Below are 13,323 nucleotides of genomic sequence, written 5' to 3' on the forward strand. Positions count from 1 at the left end.
ATCTGATGAAGCTTTTTCTGATCAAACTAGTAACAACAACATCTTCCATCTGATGAAGCTTTTTCTGATCAAACTAGACTACCAGTAACAACAACATCTTTCATCTGATGAAGCTTTTTCTGATCAAACTAGAATACCAGTAACAACAACATCTTCCATCTGATGAAGCTTTTCCTGATCAAATTAGACTACCAGTAACAACAACATCTTCCATCTGATGAAGCTTTTTCTGATCAAACTAGACTACCAGTAACAACAACATCTTCCATCTGATGAAGTTGTTTATGATCAAACTAGACTACCAGTAAGAACAACAACATCTTCCATCTGATGAAGCTGTTTTTGATCAAACTAGACTATCGGTAACAACAACAACAACATCTTTCATCTGATGAAGCTTTTTCTGATCAAACTAGAATACCAGTAACAACATCTTCCATCTGATGAAGCTTTTCCTGATCAAATTAGACTACCAGTAACAACAACATCTTCCATCTGATGAAGCTTTTTCTGATCAAACTAGACTACCAGTAACAACAACATATTCTATCTGATGAACTTGTTCCAAGAATAACCACATTCCGTCAACATCTCTTTCTAAGGAGATCAGTTTACACACTGAAATATATCCTCCTGGGAAAAGAAGTATAGTGCTGGTGATAAGACTTTACACAGCTTCGTGACACTAACTGGAAAACTAAAAGACGAAACTCCATCTGAAGAAATAAGAAAAAAAAAGAACAAAGAGAAGCTGTTGTACGTCTACTGTGAAATCAACTAGACCATGAACAGCTAGCTTACTGACGTGATGGTTGCTATAGTAACCAAATACGAAACACTACTGTGCCTCTCGCTCGTGTTATCGATTAGCGCCCCCAGTGGTATGAACGGTTCACGGTAAAAAGTACCAGTGCTCGTCATTTAGTACAAAACACACAGCCGCTGATTTTGAGGGGAACGCATGCGCATACACAATTATAAAATGTTACTCCACGAAGTACTCTGATCCCGCGTGAAATTAAAATTACTTTAAAAACAATGTTGATTAATGTAGAATCAAATTAATTTCGTTGGAAAAAATAAAGATATTTCGCGCCATATTTACCACAGAAAGAGAAATAAGCGAATTTTGGGTTTAGTCGTAATTATTTGGTAATTAATCCTCTTTATTTCTGCTCTCGTACATAGGTAAGAATTTGTAATAAGTATTTTTTTAATTTTTTTCCAGAAGATTTGTAATTCGCACCACCACAAAACAACAACAATAAAAATACTGAATTTCAAGTTGTAGGGGCTGTGTTTACGAAACAACATTACAAAACATTAAGAATAGAAAAACAAACATTTAAAGCTAAACTTTCAACGAACTGAAATTTGAGCTGTACTGTTCTATTGTTTGGTAGGTATTTTAAGTTTAATTTGGTGCATTGAGTGTCAAACTTTACCGTGGTCACGCCCCCTTTTATTGTGAAAACAAACTAAGGAATAGCAATTGTGTTTTATTTACATAAGCTATGTAAATATAATATGTTGAATCACGAACAAGACATTACAGTGAAAATGATCCTAGACTAAACCTGCATCTCCTTCCATCTGCCAAATGAATCAAAGCCAAACCGTTAGCACGTCACAAATGTCAACATTTCCATCTTTCATTGCGATTATCTTGTTCTACTGCACAGTTTAACGGTGAAAACACATTTACAGGGGGCCTGGAGCGAGCTGCAGTACTGCGTTACTCAATAGCACCGATGGACCGAGTACATTTTATACACACGGGTAGGGCTGAGATACAAAAACACATGTAAAGTAAAAACAAACAAGTTTCAACATTGCATACAAAAGTGTCACCTTTCTAAAGCACTTAACCCTTACAAAAATTATTACTTTATTAACTATGACGCAGCAGTATTCGGTCCCTTATTCTGATAACTGTTATTTGAGAGACATGATTGTAAGAGGACATAATTAGAAAGGTCTTCACTCTCGAATATCTTGTTTGGAATATCATGTTACAGCGACGTTTCGGAATAGCTGAGTGCTCAATCTTATGGATCATGTTCTCTTGATAACCGTATATCAAAAACTTCAAGTGAAAAAATCTTTGCATCACTAACTGAGCCAATCTAACCATGTTTCTCCTACAAATCAACCTTGGACCATATGAACAAACATGGAAGTGTACCGAATTGTTTCCATAACATGAAATTCAAGACAAGATGTTCGAGAACAAAAACTTTCCAGTTAATAGATTTGTTACTTCTCTCCGCTGTCTGAGTATATGCACTGTACATATCATCCTTCCATATAATAGATTTGTTACTCCTCTCCGCTGTCTGAGTATATGCACTGTACATATCATCCTTCCAGATAATAGATTTGTTACCTCTCTCCGCTGTCTGAGTATATGCACTGTACATATCATCCTTCCAGATAATAGATTTGTTACTTCTCTCCGCTGTCTGAGTATATGCACTATACATATCATCCTTCCAGATAATAGATTTGTTACTTCTCTCCGCTGTCTGAGTATATGCACTATACATATCATCCTTCCAGATAATAGATTTGTTACTTCTCTCCGCTGTCTGAGTATATGCACTGTACATATCATTTTTCCAGATAATAGATTTGTTACTCCTCTCCGCTGTCTGAGTATATGCACTGTACATATCATCCTTTCGGATAATAGATTTGTTACTTCTCTCCGCTGTCTGAGTATATGCACTGTACATATCATCCTTCCAGATAATAGATTTGTTACTTCTCTCCGCTGTCTGAGTATATGCACTATACATATCATCCTTCCAGATAATAGATTTGTTACTTCTCTCCGCTGTCTGAGTATATGCACTATACATATCATCCTTCCAGATAATAGATTTGTTACTTCTCTCCGCTGTCAGAGTATATGCACTGTACATATCATTTTTCCAGATAATAGATTTGTTACTTCTTTCCACTGAGTATATCCACTATACATATCATCCTTCCAGATAATAGATTTGTTACTTCTCTCCGCTGTCAGAGTATATGCACTGTACATATCATTTTTCCAGATAATAGATTTGTTACTTCTTTCCACTGAGTATATCCACTATACATATCATCCTTCCAGATAATAGATTTGTTACTTCTCTCCGTTGTCAGAGTATATGCACTGTACATATCATTTTTCCAGATAACAGATTTGTTACTTCTTTCCACTGAGTATATCCACTATACATATCATCCTTCCAGATAATAGATTTATTACTTCTCTCCACTGTCTGAGTATATCCACTATACATATCATTCTTCCAGATAATAGATTTATTACTTCTCTCCACTGTCTGAGTATATCCACTATACATATCATTCTTCCAGATAATAGATTTGTTACTTCTCTCCACTGTCTGAGTATATCCACTATACATATCATTCTTCCAGATAATAGATTTATTACTTCTCTCCACTGTCTGAGTATATCCACTATACATATCATTCTTCCAGATAATAGATTTATTACTTCTCTCCACTGTCTGAGTATATCGACTATACATATCATTTTTCCAGATAATAGATTTGTTACTTCTCTCCACTGTCTGAGTATATCGACTATACATATCATTTAACGTACCTCATCATCCATTTAAATCCCCAAATCCAATGGTTTTCTTTTAGCCTGTGTTTGTTTGTTTTTTTGAGCACCAGGAAAACTTCCGTAGTTCTTCAGTGACGACGTGAATATTTAAGCTCTTACTTTTTCAGTGATAAAGTGACGACACGGTCTATATTAATAGTCCATCCAACGAACCCAGAGAAGCTAAGATGACAAACACATAATGTAGTTAAATCGACAGTTTAGTAACCTGAACAACTCAGAAAATTTAATTCTTATGCTTTCTAGTGGTCCAACTGAGGCTTAAAAATTCGTCAAATCAGATATGCTAATGATAGGTTACACTAAAATGGATGTTGTCGATAGAATGAAGGAGAAGCGATAATCTTCTTTGAAAAAAATATCACACAACATTTAATTAAACGGAGCACATAACTAGGTTAGATAAACATTTGTAAACACATGTGTGAAAATCGTTTTTTTTCCCTCTATATTTTTTATGACGTTCAATCATCCACCGCCAACTCTTGGGCTACTCTCGTAACAACGAAAACTTGGATCGACCGTCACACTATAATGTTCCCAAGGTTGAAAGGGCGACACATGAGACTCAGAGTCGAGCGCTTTAACCACCAGGCCACGCCAGGTCCCTAAATTTAATAAAGATGTTTACTTATTTGAGTAACCAAGAGAATGAAGGTAATATAATCCAGCTATCCAGGTTAACTGACCTACACACGAAGTTGAGAGTATGTGAAAAACTGTATGGTATTACCTTTATAACAACAGTGTACAAGAACCAGTGTATTACTATATGAGGCATTATTAATTAGTTGCTACAGTGTTTCTAGGCTTGATGTTGCCCAGCTAATCTATAATAACTGACTAAACAAATTTTCAGACAAATATCAATATTAATAGTAATGTAAGTTCATGTTACAGCAAATCACAAAATGAGAAAAAATGTGAATCTTAAATATATTTATTAAACAAGCAAACCATTGCTATTGTCTACTGAAAATAAGGATATAGAGGTCTCCAACTACAATTGTGGTTGTTTGTGTTGTTTAAAGAGTGCTTTATTAGCGCTGGTAGTTGCTAGGTGGTTAACTCTGTAATTCAGTTGTCTACTTAAACTAAGGATTTAGAGGTCTTTAACTACATTTATGGTGGTTTGTGTTGTTTATAAAGTGCTTTATTAGCTACCAGTTGCTAGGTGGTTAACCCTATTGTTCAGTTGTCTATTTAAACTAAGGATTTAGAGGTGATCAACTACATTTATGGTGGTTTGTGTTGTTTAAATAGTGCCTTATTAGCTAGCAGTTGCTAGGTGGTTAACTCTGTGATTCAGTTATATGTTTAAACTAAGGATTTAGAGGTCTCCATGTGGTGGTTTGTGTTGTTTAAAAAGTGCCTTATTAGCTAGAAGTTGCTATGTGGTTAAATCTGTGGTTCAGTTAGACTAAGGATGTGTACTTGAGATCAATTGTTACTTTGGAACATAAATATATGTTCTTTTGATGTCTCAGTAGTAAGCTAGATGTTTTATAATTGTTGAATTTGGCGTAACTATTTTAACATTAAACAAACACTTTCACCAAATCGTTGAGCTTTTATACCCATTAATGTTTAAATTTATTTGTTAATTTTAAAATCCCTCATAAGACTGAATTTGCCTGTAGAAGGAGTGACCACCGGCCCGGAACCACCTTGTTGTCTGATTCTGTGAACTTGTAGAAAGGAAAAGGTCTCAGTTATAATGAAATTGAACAATAGCAGACATTATAAAAACCGTAACGTCGACCAAACTGACATCTTTATAATCGCACGTGGAGAATGGCTATAGCAACACGACCAAATCTTTTGAGATACACAGCTTCTTCTGGTGGCTGATGTTCGGTTGTCCAGCTTGACAATGAACCCCTTATTTACGTCATCTCTCAACCGTAATCACGTGACAAACTCTTTCCCATAAAGAAACAAAACAACAACTTTATCTCATCTTAGCTGGTTGTTTTTAAGCAGAATGCTACATGATAGGCTGTTTGTCATCTAATAACCACAAGTATCGAAATATAGTTTTTAGAGTCACAAACGTTATTATTTATTCAATTCCTTTTTATCTCTTTACCTCCAGAGACCGAGAAATACGTATTTATTTCATACTTATATATTAAATCACATGGAACTTATTTATTTATATTTTTAGAAAGCTCACCTCAATAATTATTTAGTTATTAGGTTATTTTTACCTTAAATTAACTCCTACTACAACATTTTAATATATTACTTGCTAAAAACTAATAACTCGAAACTATTAGATCCACTACAACGATTATTTGCATCTTCAGAAACAGAATATACACTTTTCGGAAACAAATTTTCAGTTACATACATACGAGATATTTCTAGAACTTTCTTATTTCTTATGACAACCTTTTTAAGAATTATGTATGGCATACTGATTGGGCACTGGACTCGCAATCTGTAAGTCGCAGGTTCGAATCTCGTCACCGAACGTTCTCGTTCTTTCAGTGCGGTCGTAATAATGTTTCGGCCAAGCCTACTTTTGTTGGCAAATAGTAGTCCAAGAGTTGGCGGCAGGTGGTGTTGACTAGCTGTCTTCCCCCTAGTCTATCACTCGTAACTTGGTTCTCCGCTGGTACAGCGGTAAGTCTATGGATTTACAATGCTAAAATCAAGGGTTCGATTCCCCTCGGTGGACTCAGCATGCAGCCCAATGTGGCTTTTCTATAAGAAAACACACACACTTCTAAATTAAGGACGACTCGTACAGACAGATGGCCCTCTAGTGGATGTGACTGTTCAGCATGCACGGGGTATCTTTGTTTTGGTAACATGCCTAGTGTAGAATGATGAGTTTATGAGCTTACAATTAATTATTTCACGGTTTGGTAAGTCTTTGATATACTTCCTTTATCTTCTGGAAGGATAACGGTGGCGCCCTGACAACGCCGAAAAAACACACAGAATATATTGTACTGTGTGGCTAAAATACTGACGTACATTGCACCCTTTCGTAGTATCTAGAGTAACGTGTCAGCATGGTAAAGTCGGAAAAGATTGTTTAATTAACAAGAAATAATTAATTAATTCACAGAGGAATTGCAGTAAAAGAAATGTACGTCAGTTTGTAGATGGCGTTTAAATCGTGTTGAAGTTTGTTGTACGTGCACAAGGATCTTTATTTGGAGAAGTTGAAGTTTCTAATCAACCGTATCAAACTTTGACAAGAAAAAATTTGAACTCTAGTAGGATTCAAAATATAAAATAATAACATCGTGCCAAGTCCAACCCACAAACAAGGAATGTCTAGTGTAGCACTGGAGCAGACACGTAATGGAACAATAGAAACCAGTGGTGAACCACCAACGAAGAATATTCATTATAACACTGGAGTGTACAAGTAATGGAGCAATAGAAACCAGTGGTGAGCCACCAACAAAGAATGTTCATTATAACACTGGAGTGTACAGGTAATGGAATAACAGAAACCAGTGGTGAGCTACCAACAAAGAATGTTCATTATAGCACTGGAGTGGACACGTTATGGAACAATAGAAACCAGTGGTGGAGGGGTTTCACACTCTTGGTTTCTAGTTCAATAATATTAAATCTATCACAACCACGAACTTGATGAACTTGTATGTTTGTTGTTGTTATTATTTTGTACTAAAATATGTACACATGTTATAACAATAGTATTATAAGTAAGAGCTGACGTACAAATTAAGTGATGGAAGGAAATACGAAAAAGTCTGGAAGTTCTCCACACTTACCTTTTTAAAACTTCTCGCTTTTCCTGTACAGCTTTTATTCTTCGTGACGCCCGCTTGGTGACAGGGTGTTTTAGGAACGACGAAATGCAAACTGATCTATAATTACTGAAGCGCTCGCTTCTCTGCTAGAAGGAGTTGTCGTTTCTACCCAATCTCTGGAGCGGTGTTTGTGTTAGAAGTTCTCTGGAGACAAATTATTGAAACGTGAACAAAAAAGGAAAACGACTGAGCTATAGATGAAAAACTATTAAAACAAAAACAGAAGGAAAACGGAACGAAACCGGCACACGACCTCTCAGCAACCTAACAGAGTCAACCTCAAGGCAGGAACTAAATGCCTTCGTTTTCTCCCTCGAGCTGGCGTTAAACAGCAGCCGGCATTCAGCTTATTATGAGAATGTCGCTCCGCTCGTGCGGAAACGCCAACTGCGCAAGTGCAAATTGAGTCGCTCAAACAGAACAACGCTCTGAGGCATCTGAAATTGACGTGGGATTAACGTAGACTTTTATCATAAGAACTGTTAGCAACTGAATACTCGGGTGTGAGAACCTCTATATTAAAGATAAAAGGAAAGAAGAAAAACAATTCCAAGTATGGGTGATCCAGGTGTTTTTTTTTTATTGTGTTAGTTGCATCAAACAGTTAGCAATGACATAAAGAAAGAAACAGGTAAATGAAACACGAGCGCGAGAAACGAGATGTTTTCTGGTCCGTATTAGAAGTTTCTCGCAAGAAATATTGAGGTAACCAAATCAGAAGCAATGCCATCTTTATCCTTAAATTTGTCGATTTTTAAACTTGCGTCTTTACATGTGGCCTCTAAAACTAGTTGTGATAACCATTTTCATTTCACACCAGGAAAAATAACCGAAAACAATACATGAAATGAATAACAATTATTTTTTGTAGAGTTTGCTGTTTTCTCTTCAATAAAGTGTGAAATATTTGTATATTACTGATATTAGAAGAAGAGTCGGTACAAATGAATAAAAAACATATAACCCAAGCGCTTTCTAAAGGTGCACCTTTCTTCTTTAGATTGTAATATTTGTATAAATAAGAAGGATAGGAGTCACGTGATGAACAGGTTGTGACAGTGATTGGGGCTGTAAATAAGTTATTTCAACACAGCACATACAACTTCTTTGTCGTTAGAAATTACATAAAACCTCGTTAATATCAAATCGGTCGAGAGATGGCTCTAGTATCGACTGAAGTCGAGTTCATGCGCTGGAAGTATTATATTATTACTGGTACGAGCAATGAAAGTGGGCGGAGTTTCTGTCTATACGGCAGCTGCTCTATGTAGATAAATAGAAAATGGTAAAATGTTAGTAATGTGCTATAACAGTATACGTTACAGTAGTTTTCTGAATTTAAAAACAAACGAACAATGTAGCTTTTAACATCAAGTCACCCCGAAAGTCTCATAAAAAAAATAATTTCAAAGTTGAAACTCATAGATATAATAACATCTGTTCGATATTATTATAAATGACCACAGAGAATAAACCAAGCTATACTCCTATTACCATGCATTAGTCCTGTACAGAATGATGATTGAACGAGCCACGTGAATTACCGGAGAGATTTTTCCCAAGGTTAAAAGCACAAGTTTTGCTGAAACATCCGTTTTCCACGCACGCTCTATTGCTACATGAAATCATTTCTATCTGTTTTTCGTTTTTTCTGTATATACGGCTCATTGAACGCTATTTTGAACGTAGTTACCATTGTAACCTTTCTCTGCTCTACGTTTTCCTTCTCGGGTTATTATAATAAAGAGGTACTAGATGAGTCGAAAATACATCATATATCTATTTGTTAGACCGATAATTTAAGTACTTGAAACATGTTAACCTTTCAAGTGAGAAAAAATACTTTTAAGTTAGAACATCCACTGTTACCTTTAACTGAATAACGGGATGGACTGGTACAATTACAACTTCGAGAACTGACTGTGCAGAGCGCTGTAATCGGTATATAACCCTTACGATATGTAGAGTCGTTTATAAGATTCTTCAACTGAACATATCCATGTAATTTGTTAAAAACACTGCTATCTTACGATCGATTTATGTTGATTTTTTTTTCATTCCTTAACGCTGTTTGAGGCTAAAAAAATACACAAAAATGTGTCTTTTATAGCTCTTCGTAGCCCCTGAAAATAAAGTGCACCGTGGCGACTCTTTTAAAGATAAAAGAGGGATTTAGACTCTCGTGAAAATCCAACGTTGAAGACTGATATAGTTATTCTGTAAAGCACTGAACTACATCATTTAATATTTTAAAGTACGAGTCCAGTTCCGCAAATCTTTTATTTCTTTGTCTTTCCAAGTGAGCACACAGTTTTCTAACAAAACAAATCAACTTCAAATGACATTACTTAATGAAAGATGTTAACCCTTACCGACTACACCCTATGTATTTAAAAGTTACTTCTTGTCGGATATACAGAGTATAATATCTAGATATAATATATCTTATACCTGATATACTCTACAATAAAAATATTTTGTACAACCGGGTGTTTCTTTCAGTTACATATCTATCGTTCTTTTATATATTTAGGTTTGTTTTAAAAATATTAAGTTTTTTTCTTGCACAATACCTAGACCTCTTCCACTGTATGATGCTGATGCTGCGAATGAGTAAAGCGTAGCCTACTGGTTAAAGTTCTGGCTGCGAGTACGAAAGTACAAGTTTCGAGCTGCGATTACTTAACACGCAGCATACTTTCAGCTGTGAGAATTATAACTGTGGCAAAAACTCTTGCTAATTTATTAAGGATAACAGTGTAGGTGGTGAGTGATGTTAGCTGGTTGTTTTCCCTTTGAAAAGAATTTTGAAGTCAGGGATAGCTATGCCTGATGGTGAGTGAGGTGGACTGTTTGTCCCTCCTTTGACCTGACTTGGCATCTGACCCGTGTGCTATATAAAGTGTCAATCAGGTTTAGAATACCAACATTATTATCCAATAAAGAACGAACAATTGCGACAGCCTTGGAAACGCTGATTTTTTTGTAAGCTGCATTTGTTTTTGGTTTTTTCTGTTATTCTGCGAAAGTAATTACAATATATCAACAGTACTCACCCTTGCTATTACACTGTATTAGATCCACCTCACCACTAGTGACTCGTAAGATATTGGTGGAATTACGACGTAAAAGGAATTATAAATTAACTAAACGGATCTCGTACAATAAGCTAATTACAGCTAATGAGTACCATTAATAAAATCGCATGAAATCAAAATCCTATACTAACTGTTTGCATTAAACCATCACGTGAAGACTCTCATTGCTAATTACATTTTCGGTCGTAACTCCAATAATATCTTGAAAGCCTAAAAATCGCGTTTTGATACCCCAAATGGACAGTGTACAGATAGCCAATTGTACAGCTCTGGGCTTAACAATAATCAAACGAAATTATGTCTTGTTTATTGCACTTAAGCCCAGAGCTATACAATGTGATATCTGTACACTGCCCATTATGGGTATCAAAACCCAATTTTAGGCTCTAAAGCCGGCAGACTTACAACTGCAAGGGGGTTCAAGATAGGCATCACACAAACCTATAATTTAAAAAGTCTCTTATTTGTACAGAGTGACTTCAATCTACTTTTATCTTATCGCAAAAATATGCGTGTCTGTAATGTGCAAGGACGTACCGAGAATTGTGCAGTGGTTAACACTCCGGGCTGCTGAGCTAAACTTTAGTGGTTCATATTCCGATAACGCCAAAATAAAAACACGTTCCACAGGTGGGGTGGTGTTGGTGCGTTACTAAAATGACGGTTACATTTCACTATAACAATTTGAAACCTATTAGTTTTAATGTACTGAATATTATAGTACAGCAGTTCGAGTTCCTTTGTTTTTCTTACATGTTAGCCCTTTCAGCCATGGGGGTGGTATAATGTTACTGTCAATCCCACTATTCGTTGGAAATGAGTAGCCAGTGAAAGTTGATGACTAGCTGCCTTCCCTCTAGTCTTACACTACTAAATTAGGGACGACTAGCGCAGATAGCCCTCGTGTAGCCTTGCGCGAAATTCAAAAACAAACAATCCCCTGAAACCGGAAAAAATTTTAAATTCAGTCGTGTTCATTGTTTGATAGGCCCGGCATGGCCAAGTGGTTAAGGTACTCGACTTGTTATCCGAAGGTTGCTGGTTCGAATTCCCGACACACAAAACATGCCCTGCCCTTTCAGCCGTTATGGTCAATCCCACTATTCGTTGGTAAAAGAGTAGCCCAAGAGTTGGCGGTGGTTGGTGATGACTAGCTGCCTTCTCTTTAGTTTTACACTGCTAAATTAGAGATGGCTAGCGCAGATAGCCCTCGTGTAGCTTTGGGTGAAATTCAAAATAAATCAAACAAACTTTTCCTACAAAGGAAGAGAAGTACTGACTTCCGTGTAAGATTAAATAGGCACGAGTTAAAGTTTAGTATATCCACGTTACATTCTTTATTGAAGTGTTAGAGACAAACCCGATTTCTACGTTAATTTTATTTCTTGATGAGGAGAAAATTTGAAATAAATCTAACGAAGTGTCCAAGAAAACGCACAAAGTAACGCACTAGCTAGAAAAAAGCGTTAGTTTCCAAGCGCGTTTAATCCTTCTTTCTTACCCCCATCATCCGTGTCCCCTTGACGAGTTGAATCAGCTTTCCATGTGTCTCCAAACTTCGAGTTCTGATTGGTTCAAACTAACTTCTCTGCGCGAGATGGAAGGGTTGATTAACAACTGTGTCTTCACTCGTTCTGTTCTTGAGCATGCGTTCCAATCCCTCGAGTGATTAATAAGAAATGGTTAGAATGGCATTAGATAATGCACATCTACCGCCCCCTGTAATGGGAGATGTGGAAAAAATAGCTTCTGTTTGCAAAATAATTTGTTATAGGTTGTGATTTCTGTTGGAATTATAGTTTTGTTACTGTCACCTACGTGATTTGATTGTCGAAACCCCTGCTTTATTTTTCCATATTTAATTCATTCTTGATTTGAGAAAATATTTTCAAACTTACGCAACCCATAGTTGAGTTATTTCTAACTACGTGTTCTCGATTTCTTTATACCACACTTATTTAAACACAATGATGTCGAACTGAAAGACGACTATAAACAATTAGTAATAGTAGAAACTATTTTGGTTTATTTTAAATTTCGAGCAAAGCTACGCAAGGGCTATCTGCGCTAGCCGTCCCTAATTTAGCAGTGTAAGACTAATGGGAAGGCAGCTAGTCATCACCACTCACCACCAACTATTGGGCTATTCTTTTACCAACTAATAGTGGGATGGATCGTTACATTATAACTCCCTCACGGCTAAAAAGGGCTTCCATTTTAGTTGAGACGGAGATTCAAACCTGCGATCCGCAGATTGCAAGTCGAGATCCATGACTCACGCAACTATGGCAGGCATAAATCAAAATGAATTAGGATTTTTTAGTGGCGCCTCATACGCGTACGTTGGATAAACGACCAAACCATAGATCCGTACGGTTGACTTACCATAGAACTGAACTATCGATCATAGGTTTTTGTTTTGTTTGTTTGTTTTTGAATTTCGCACAAAGCTACTCGAGGGCTATCTGTGCTAGCCGTCCCTAATTTAGCAGTGTAAGACTAGAGGGAAGGCAGCTAGTCATCATCACCCACCGCCAACTCTTGTCCTACTCTTTTACCAACGAATAGTGGGATTGACCGTCACATTATAACGCCCCCACGGTTAAAAGGGCGAACATGTTTGGCGCGATGGGGATGCGAACCCGCGACCCTCAGATTACGTCGACCATAGGTAGAGGAGAAACAGAGAAAGCTGAAATTGCAGCCATAAGGGTTTGTCCAGCTCTGTGGACCAAATAACGGGCCTGGCTGTTGCTTTTATAGCCACTCGAGACTAAAAATGCAG

The 13,323-nt window shown here is 36.7% G+C and overlaps 1 protein-coding gene across 8 annotated transcripts in view; it reads right to left on the minus strand.

Annotated features, from left to right (window-relative positions):
• The window catches only part of LOC143236950 (ELAV-like protein 2), a 39,321-nt gene extending 31,481 nt beyond the window's left edge, over positions 1-7,840 (minus strand). For 2 of the 8 annotated variants that reach the window (XM_076475672.1, XM_076475670.1), the window contains exon 1: positions 7,402-7,840. The gene's annotated coding sequence lies outside the window, so the exon portion shown is untranslated. The remainder of the gene's footprint in view (positions 1-7,401) is intronic. The other 6 variants (XM_076475668.1, XM_076475667.1, XM_076475674.1 and 3 more) reach the window with 3 other exon arrangements.
• Positions 7,841-13,323: the final 5,483 nt, after the last annotated feature.

Source organism: Tachypleus tridentatus, chromosome 13, assembly GCF_004210375.1.
Source record: "Tachypleus tridentatus isolate NWPU-2018 chromosome 13, ASM421037v1, whole genome shotgun sequence".
Lineage (NCBI taxonomy): Eukaryota > Metazoa > Arthropoda > Merostomata > Xiphosura > Limulidae > Tachypleus > Tachypleus tridentatus.